We start from the raw sequence: 10,634 nt of genomic DNA, 5'->3' as shown, positions 1-10,634 counted from the left end.
GGAGATGTCGCCGCGGCCGCTGCTGCCGCCGCTCTGAGCCCGCACGGCGGGAGGAGGAGAAGGCGGGCGCGGCGGCCCCGCCCCACTCACTCCCCAGGGGCCGGCTGAGGCCCAGCCCCGCACCCGTTCCGTGCCGGGAGCCGGGGTGTGTGCGCCACGCCCGGGACTTCATTTCACACGGAGGGTGGTGACTGGGTGGCTGTGCGGCGGCTGGCGGCTGGGTTCCAGGGCGACCCTGCTTGTCTGGGCTCTGGTCTTCTTTGGGTCCCCCAGAATGCGGACATTTGAGCCCCTGCGGGGCTCTGGGCTCTGCAGACTCGGTTGCAGTTAACACTCAGCGTGAACATTCTCATCATACGAATGAGGAAACTGAGGGCTCTGGGCTCGGTATGATGCAGGCTCCGTTGTAGTTCAGCAGCAGAGTGAACAAGCTCTTGATACAAAGAGGAAACTGAGACCCTGGAGCCCAGTGGCAACCCAAGGTCACACAGCTAGTGGGTCATTTGGAGCAGCATTTGAGGCCAGTCACGTCTGCCTGGTCAAAACTAGTAGGGTGAAAGTTGGGGGAGAAAGGAGACAGCCCTGGGGTGAGGAAGCGAGGCGATTTGTGTCACCTGCCACCTTCAAACTTCCTAGCAGAAGAGGGTTCACTTTTCTCCATCTCTGGGATGGCAGAAACTATCAGAAACACCCCCATCTGAGTCCTTGGGCTTGTAAGATTCAAGGTTCCCAGAAAAGAAGCCCCTAGTTCGCTGCAGCCTCCATCAGCATGACAGGTGGAAAGCAAGCTGGTGGGCGCCAAACCAGGCAGGAGTGGGCTGTGTGTGCGTGTTGGTTTTATTTGATCGTGTCTAAAATATCTATATATACTCTGTTGAAAATTAACTTCGCAACTAAATATTTTAAAAACCTTGCCACCCTTTTCAGTCCAGTCCCAGTGCCATCCTTCTGCAGGCTGGCTCTGTCTGGGGTGAATTTCTGGGCTGAAAGAACTCTGAGAGGCCATGATCGTTTCTGCTACAGCCTGGGGCTGGTGGGAATTGCTCACTAAGACCCAAGCCAAGCCTTGACCTGATGGGAAGGCCATCTCAAAATCTCTGCCCCACAAATGCCAGTGTGGACATGACTGGAAGGGGACCAGGACGTTCCCGAGGGGGCATTAGCCCCCATGAACCTGGGGGTCCCTCCCTGACTCCTGGCACCCCGTGGGTGGTCCATGGGCATGTGTTCTAACTCCCTCCCCTCCACGCTAATGCAGATGATGTCCTCTCTGCTCACCCACCTCCTAGAGTCAAGGATTGTGGTCCAGCCCTGAGTGGTAAGAAGTATGGGAACCCAGCCAATGCCGAACCTGCTCATCGTGAAACCCCAGAGCCGGGTATGAGTGCATGCAAGTTAGTAACTTAAAAATCAGCCCAAGCAGCATGGCTCAGAGGAAGCTCCTTCAACTGGAGAGCTAGCCTCAGATCTCTGAGGGCAACAGTTTGGGCCCCCCTGCAGCCTAACGGGATGCAGAAGACAACACCCCAGCGAATCTAATGTGTCCATGAAGATAGACAGGTAGGCAATAGCCCCAGGGGAAAATGTTCTTCCAGATGGAAGGAAAGCCCAGATAGGCCTAGAGGAAGCCGCTACGAAGAGAGGCACAGTCACCTGTGACTGGGTGTCATTAGCCACCCCAAGAGTTTGGAGACAGTCGAACAGATGAGTACAGGGGCTGGTGTTGAATCTTGTTTAATCTGGTCTATTAATGGCTTAGCATGACTATTAAGGCAATGCTGTGAGTGATGAGTCTCTCTCTGCGTGACTCTTCCCCAGCATCCATGAAAATGCTAGCTTGCTCATTTATTTTGCTCGTTTGTTTTTGAGACAAGGTCCTCCTATGTAGCCCTCACTAACTTGGAACTCTCTACGTCGACCAGGTTGGCCTCAAACTCACAGAGATGAGCACCATCACACCTGGCCCTAACTTGCCAGTTTGCAGGTGAGATGAAGCCCAGGCCTTTCACCATTCTTGACATCCTCTGTGTCGCCCCTCTATAAAATGAGGAATTGTGAGAGTATACAAAAAAAAAAGCAACCCTCCTGACTGGACTGGGGATGTAGTTCATCTGGCAGAGGGCTTGGCTAGCAGCCATGAAGCCCCAGTACCACGTAACGCCAAGGTGTGGTACCAGGTCATCGTGAGCTTCATGAGAGCTTAGTGTGTGTGTGTGTGTGTGTGTGTGTGTGTGTGTGTGTGTGTGTGTGTGTGAGAGAGAGAGAGAGAGAGAGAGAGAGAGAGAGAGAGAGAGAGAGAGAGAGAGAAAGAGAGAGAGAGAGAGAGAGGCAGACAGACAGACAGATAGACAGAGTTGCTACTCTGAGCATAACTTGGCTTTCCATCCTTGTGCCAGCTGCCTGCAACAATCTCAAACTGCAAATGCCCCAGGCACCACAATGCCTCCCATCTCTGCACTGGTCCATGGAAGCCCAGCCTGCAATGTCACAAGCCCCCTTCCCCAAGTTCAGTTGCTTCTTAGAGAGTACTTGCCTTCGTAGCTCCCCTAAATGCAATGGGCAAGGAGCTGAGGCTGGACCTGTCTCTTCTGGGGACACGCTTCCTTTCTCCTAACAACGAATTCCTGTAGGGATGGTCAGGGGTGTTCTCGGGGAACCTTCTGTCATAGCACCCCCATTTTCCATCACAAGTCTTACATCTCTTTTGTTTTCTCTTCTTCTGGTGCTGGACACAGAATGCAGGCCCTGTGCGTGTTAGGCAAGAGCTCTATACTGGAATACACCCCAGAAATCCTTGGCTTTTATTTCTGCATTTTCATTCCATCCCTAGGATGAGGAAATTTTGTTATAAATAACAAAATTTTTTTAAATAACAATTTTTTTTAAAATAACATTTTTTAGGAATTTTTTTTTTCTGGATGTGGTAGTGCACACCTTTAATCCTAGCACTTGGGAAGCAGAGACAGGGGAATCTCTGTGACTGCCACACACCAACCTGGTCTACGCAGTGAGTCTCAGGTCAGCTAGAGTTACATAGTGAGACCCCCATCTAAGGACAGAAATCTGGGTGTGGTAGCACCTGTCTGCCATAGGGGTCTGGGCAGCTCAAAGGGCTCGCTGGCTAGCCTAGCCAAAATGGTGGGAGCAGTGAGATATCCCATCTCAAAGATGGAGAGCAAATGAGAAGAAACCAATGCTGACTTCTGGCCTCTGCACATGTGAGCATACACATACATGTGCACCTGAACATGCATGAACACTTACACACACCTATGCCACAAATACAATAAAGTAAACAGACAAATAAAAGTTCTGCTCAATTATTTTTATTATCACACTATGGTTAATTTAAAAGGAGTGGGCATAGAAAGGATGGAATGAGTGCAAGAAATGTAATTCCATGGCTTTTAAAACACAGGATACAGGGCTGGCGCAGCAGGTACAGGTGCTTGCTGCCAAGCCTGGTAGTCTGGGTTCAATCCCTGGGATCCATGTGATAAAAGGAGAGAATGGACTCTGGGAAGTTGTCTCTGACCTCCACACAAGCGCCCCCTCCAATAAATAAATTTTAAACATGAACAGGGCCATTCAAGTTGTGCAGAGTCCAGGCCAGTGGGACCAGGGCCAGCAAGGTTGCCATCTGTTGCTCTGAGGGACAGGCTGGGACAGCCCCCAGACACTGACTCTTCCTCCTCCTGAGTCTTGCCTCATGGGGTCTCATCCAAGGCCAGGCTGCAGGTACATGCTATCCAGTGGTTATTCCACACCTGGGGAAGCTGAACTCAGGCTCAGGGTTTGTCCTGGGGCCCCATGGCCAATGGGTGCCCACGCTGGCGTTTGAGTTCAGGAGTTGTCATTCTTTATCTGCCTCTACCACCTGTCCCCCCATCTTACGTGGATGTCCTGAAAAAGGGCCACTTCCTTCATCCCCTGAGCCCCTCCCTTCATGCTAGTGGCCCCACAGCAGCGTCTCTTGCACTAATCTATGCTTTATGTGGACATTTAATTTTTTTACATTATTTCAGGGTGAGGGAGGCAGAAGTGTAAACATATGTGGGGGGCAGAGAACAAGATGCAGGAGTCGGCTCTCTCCCTGCCAGTGGGTCTCAGGGTTTGAATTCAGACCATCCCCCTTCATGGCAGGATCTTTACCCACTGAGCCCTGCATGTACTTTTGAGGTCCAGGAGCTGGTTTCCCACATGTGGCTCTTTTGTCCCTGGGCAGCTCCAGGTACATCTCCTTTCCACTCAAAGGGAATTTGCAGGAGGGGGGGACCCTGGGGTTCTTCAGATGCTGCCTTTAGAGTCTAGGGCTTTGGGGACATCCCTTCTTGTCTGTGAAATGGGTCTGAACAGTCCTGGTTTGGCGACAGCAAGGGAGGGCCCCGGGACTTTGCCTGCGTGGCCCTTCATATGTGCCTGGCAGCAGCTCCCAATGCCATCTGGTTTCTCCTGTATCCAGGGCGAATCTGAAAGCGGGGGCCAGGTTAGGGAAGCTCTCTGGCAGGAAAATGGGACAGCACAGGAGGGCAGGGCAAGTGAGAAGCCCTGTGAGCCAGGCCCTTCCTGCTTCTGTCCCTGAGCTAGCGAGTCAGGTGACTCCAGCCGTGGGTATCTCCTATCTAAACTCCACTTATCCCCACCATAACTGCAGCCACTAGCCAGCTGCACCCAGATGCTATTCCCTCCAAACTTAAAAACAGGAAGCATCATGGAGGGAAGGGACTTCTGCAGGACTAACAAGAGGAGGCGTGTGACAAGGAGGGACGCCCTTGTGAGATGGCACTGCCGGACTAGGAACTGCTCTAAGGTGCTTCATTAGGGCCTCACAAAACCCCAAGGGGACCCAGTGTGGCCACCACCATTCCAGTGTTGCGGACATTGATAACGAACTGCAGAGAGCTTATGCAAGGGGCTCCAGGTTGCTCCATGGCTAATCTGAGGAGCTTTCGCTCAAATCCCCACGCTGAAACTCAAGTTCCTGGGATACGCTGTGTCTTATCTGGTCCTCCTGAGTCCAGTACCTGGGGCCGAATCTGAGGACATGGATGAAAGGCCTGTTAAAAATGTCCTCAGAAGCCTGGCATAGTGGTACACGCCTTCAATGCCAGCACTTGGGAGACACAAGCAGGTGGATCTCTGTGAGTTCGAGGCCAGCCTGGTCTACATAGTGAGTTCCAGGAGAGCCAGAGCTGCATTAGTGAGATCTTTTCTCTAAAACACAAGTCGAAACAAGGGATATTCAGAAAGAGCTGTGTCGGGCTCACTTCAGGCAGCAAAGGCTTCACTCTTGCCCAGCGGCTGCTCCTTTAAGCCAGTCAGTTCACCCATCTTTCCCTCCTCTGACTTCATCTCAATGTGTTCAGTTACCTCTGGGTTTTACTAGGCTCTCTCGTGTGTGGGGTGCGTGTGTACATCCATGTATCCACAGAGAGGCCAGAGGTCAACTGTAAAGTGTCTTCTGACTCCCCCCACCCCACCTTCTTTGGAGACAGATTCTCGCTGACCGTGAAACTCGTAGATTTGGCTGGGCTTGTTGGCCAATGAGTTTCAGGGATCTGCCTGTCTCTGCCCAACTGCTCCCCTGCCCCCAGCATCGGGGTTAGTGGTAAGTGCCTGGGTTTTTATAATCCAAACTCAGGCCTTCAGGCTTGTGTGGCAGGCACGCTACCAACTGACACCTCTCCGGGCTCCTTTACCGGAATCTTCAGATGCTGAAGCAGGCCGAGTAGCTCATTTGGTAGAGCACTCATCTAGCATGCATGAGGACTGGGTTTGGTCTCCACGCAGAATAAGAGGGGCATGGTGGTGCCTGGCTGTAAGCCACGTGGTAGGTTGAGGCAAGAGTATCAGGTTAGTCATCCTTGGTTACATAGTGAGTTTGAGGCCAGTGTGGATTAGAGATCCAGAGAGAGAGAAACAGAGAGAGAGAGAGAGAGAGAGTCAGTCTTGTGTGAGCTCAGGGCTGCTCTACAGCCTGGTATACTTTGAGAGTTCCAGAACAGCCAGGGGTACACAGAGAAACCTTGTCTTGAAAAACAAAGCAAAACAAAGCAAGCAGAAAGACTGCAACCCAATCTGCCCTTCCTTCACCAGATGCCACTGTACTCTCAAGCACAGGAGTTTGGGTTTGGGGAGGGTGGATGGGGAGTCCCACCTGGCTTGGTTCTCCAGAGTTTAGATGTCCCGGAAGGTGCCAGAAGCTGGCTCCTCGTTATGGTGCTTCTGTAGAGTCTTCAGAGAGGATATTGCCAGCAGTCCCTGCTGGGCAAAACTTCCTCTGGCTGGCGGCCTGCTTACAGTGAGTTCCCATCACAACTGGTCTCCAGAGGGAGAGTCTGGGTGTGTGTGTGTGTGTGTGTGTGTGTGTGTGTGTGTGTGTGTACGCAGTCCACCTAATTTTAGTTCCTTCAATGGGAACATGTGTCCCTTTCCTGGTCCCCCAATCCTCTGGAGCATCTAGCTCAGATTATACTTCAAAATAGCTCTTGTCACTGGAGAGATGGCTCAGCAGGTAGAAGTGCCTGCCACACAAGCCTGATGACCTGAACTGGGTTCCCAGAGCTCACAGTGGAAGAAGGAAACCTAACGCCACAAAGCTGACCTCTGACCTCCACATGCATGCCATGGCATGCACAAGCCTTCAGTGACCCACACATGACACATACGCACAGATGTAATAAACATTTAAAAGTTTTTAATGTCTTTATGTGTGTATACATGTGTGCCTTTGTGAATGTATGTGAAGTACAAGCATGCAGTGTCCTTGGAGACCAGAAGAGGGCATCAGAGCCTCCACAATGGGAGGTATAGACCTTTCTGAGTCACACTGTAGGTGCTGGGAACTGAACCCAGGTCCTCTGCAAGAGCAGTAAACCTCTTAACCACTCAGTTATCTCTCCAGCCTCCAAACTTAAAAAAAAAAATAGCCCTCAAATCAGCCACATTTTCCAAGGTTCATCCTGGGGCCTGAAAAACATGTTCCTTACCGACCCCTAAACACTGGGAGTCTAGGTTGAGCCCAAAAGAGCTCCCATCCCTGCTTCATGGGATGTTTCAGACATGGGGCAGATCCTGAGCTCTGGCCCCAACTTCCTCACTTCCAAATTCGCATCCACACCTGCGACACCTGCCATGCACTCGGTTCTTCCTAGGCTGCGATACATGGGAGGGTTTGGAAACAGTGGCATCAACTGTCCCTAAGAAGACCCCAGGTCTCTAGCCTCCCACCTCATGCATGACTCCCTAGCTCTGGGGTCACGTGAGGTCAAGGGATAAGAAGTAAACACATTTTGCCCTGACCCTGTGCAAGTCCACACTTTGAAATGGGTATACAGCGAGGTCTGGACTGGGACAGCAGTTTGCGGAGGAAGAGATAGATCAGAGTGACATTTCCGTACAGGGGTCCGCTCGGTCACAGACAGTGCTGTCTGGCTGGCAAAGAATGAGTCAGAGGCAGGAATAGCATATGGGTTTCCTAGGGAAAGGGGCCGAGTCAGAAAGCCTCGGGAGGCAGCATGTGGTCGGGAGCTGTTTTAAATGTGGGACCTAAGGAGTGATTGAGGTAGAATGGGGAATTTGAGAGCGAGGACCCTAAAGTCAAGTGTTTTGGCTTCAGTCCCAGCTGTACAACTTACTAATGCTGTCGCCAGAGCAGGTGGCTCCACCTTTCTCTCAGCTTCAATGGCCGCACCCTGGGGATTACTGGAAGACGCAAATGCAGAGTCAGAGCCTGGCTCCCAGCAACCCTGTGAAGAATGGACCCTCACTATCCTTTCCTGTTTGGTTGTATGTGGGAATGGGGGTGTATACATGTTAGTGTGTGTGGTACACACATCAGGTATGTGTATTATGCGGAGGCCAAATGTCATCTGTCGGCGTCTCCTCAATCACTCTCCACTTTTATTTATTAGTTTATAAGTTACACCTATTTATTTGTGTGTGTTCATGTTTGCATAGTCAATGGACAAGCTGGAGGAGTTGGTTCTCTTCTGCCAGGAGACCCCTGGGGATCAAACTCAGGGAGTTAGGGTTGACTACAAATGCCTTAACCCACGGAGACATCTTGCTCCACTTTTATTTTTTGATACAGGATCTCTCACTGACCCTGGAGCTTGCGAAATCATCTAGGCTGGCTGACCAATAATCTGCAAGGGCCTACCTCTCTCTGCCATTGCTCCAGGTCAACCCTGGGGTTACAGTCATGTGTCACCATGGCTGCCCTTTTGTGAGTGTGGGGATCAACATGCTTTCAAGGCAGGCACTTTATAGACCGAGCTATCTCTCCAGACCCTTTCCCCATTTTATATAGACAGGGAAACCAAGGCACTGGACTGGCAAGAGCTGGGCTGTTTGCATAGTCAAAGGACAAGCAATATTAATTTAAGATGTATTATATTCCTTTATGCTGTGGAATATTTGTTTAGTGGTGCACAGATGTGTTGTATTCTTTTATGTTGCATTTGTTTAACTCTGTGAAGCTGTGTTACTTTGCCTGCCGAAAACACCTGATTGGTCTAATAAAGAGCTGAACAGGCAATAGTTAGGCAGGAGAGGGATAGGTGGACTGGCAGGCAGAGAGACTAAATGGGAGGAAAAATCCAGGCTCAAGGAGGGGCGAGAAAAAGAGAGGAGGAAGCAAGGGGACCAGCACCCAGCAACACATCAAGACACAGATAAGGAACGAAAAAGACACACAGACATAGAAAAAGGTAAAAACACAGAGGCAAAAGGTAGATGGAATCATCTAATTTAAGAAAAGTGGGCAAGAAACAAGCCAAGCTAAGGCCAGGCATTTATAAGTATTAATAAGTCTTCGTGTGTTTATTTGGGGGCTGGGTGGTGTGCCTCCCAAAGAGTAAAGAGCAAACAAACAGACCAAACAACCAAAACAACAACCCACAACAGCATTCCATGGGTTCCGTACAGCTGGGCAGTCTGGCTCCAATGACGCTGTTGTACCAAGACGGTGTGAACGTTAGCAGGATTGCTTGGGGCCCGGGCTTGGGGCTGTCTCTCAGAAACCTGCTTGGCAGGGCCTGGTACTTCTCTGGGCATTAAAGGAGCTGTGTGCTGGGCAGTTCATAGTAAGCCGTCCCTCACAGACCCCACTCTTCACATGCTCACCAGCTTTAATGAGAGCAAGTCCTGTCCCTGTTTTCTGGGTGAAGCACGAAGCCCAGACTGGGTAACTGGCCTGATTAAGGGCAGAGACTCCAGCCTGTCTTTTTACTGTCTTCAAGCTGTTTGTGGTGGTGTTGGGCAATGTCAGCTGGTCCCAAGCAGCTGGGACACTGAGCCAGACGCCAGGAGCTGCCACATCTGACCACAGACCTGGAAGATGTCTCTTCTTTAGCCACCACCTCCTTCCCACACTCCCAGACAACCCAGCTTACCAGGGCGACCTGTTCTCCTCCAAGGTAAAGGAATATGGAGGCCTGGTGAGAGGTGACGAGCAGCTGCCCACCAGGCCACATGAGTTTTGGACAGAGCTCTTCATGGCCCCTAAGCTTAAAAAGCAGGCGGTGATGAGCAAGAGACACTCACCGCAGCAAGCCACCTGCTGGGGGGCCACTGTCTAGAAGGCAAGCCGAGTGCGACAGAGGTCTCCAAGGGAGCTTATGACTCTCCATCAGACAGAGGCTCACTTGCCTTTTCCAGAGTACATCTTGGCTCCCTGAGAACAGTCGGGAGCCTCTGCTGTGCCAGAGAATGCCTGGGACACCAAGTCCACCCCCAAAGGCTGTTGCTCATGGCTCCATCTTAGACCACAAAGCAAGGATGACCAAAGGACATGGCAGGGGATGTCATTATTTCCCAGAACACAGAACCCCTGCCACCCAGCCTGTCCTGCTTCCACCGATCCTCTGCTTTGTAGATGGCACCCCAGGTCCACTTACTCATAAAGGCCACTGCCGACCCTCACGGGCCTTTATCATTCTCTGAGCTCACGAAGCCTTTAGAAAGGGCAGAAAAGACTTTGGTCCCAAGTGTCTCTAATGAAGGCTCCATTCCAGCTGAGGGACAGGAGGGGACCAGGTCCTATCCAGCTTCAACTCTGAAATCAGATGTGGGCCTCCTGGGTGACTGCCTTCTGGCAGGCTTTGTCACGGCTCTCCTTAGATCTCACTGCCCCACCGAGATTATAGACACCTGGGGAGGCAGCAAGGGCTGTGAGGGGCAGCAGGGACAGGCTGGCTGCATAGATGAAGCTGTGCTTGTCAGTCCTCTTTTTGAATTGATTTCGTTTCCAATGGTCCAATGTAGGAAATACACAACACAAATTGGCCATGTTGCTTATGCTAATGTGATTCAGCCTTATGAAGGACTTTTGTGAGGGTTTTCTATTTGGTGTCCTATGTATGTGTACACATGTTAGAGAGTGTGCATATGTGGAGGCCAAGGTTGACACTTGGCATCTTCTTCCATGATTTGTTACCTTCCCCTGCCCCTCTCCAAGACAGGGTTTCTCTGTGTAACAGCTCTGGCCATCCTGGAACTCACTCTTTTTACCAGGCTGGCCTCAAACGCACAGGGATCCTCCTGCCTCTGCCTCCCGAGGGCTGGGACCAGAGGTATGTCCCTTTGCTGTCCAGTCAGATACCTTATTTTTAAAATACCATATTTCACCCATT

Source organism: Microtus ochrogaster, chromosome 15, assembly GCF_000317375.1.
Source record: "Microtus ochrogaster isolate Prairie Vole_2 chromosome 15, MicOch1.0, whole genome shotgun sequence".
NCBI lineage: Eukaryota > Metazoa > Chordata > Mammalia > Rodentia > Cricetidae > Microtus > Microtus ochrogaster.
Note: the sequence above shows the minus strand (reverse complement) of the source record.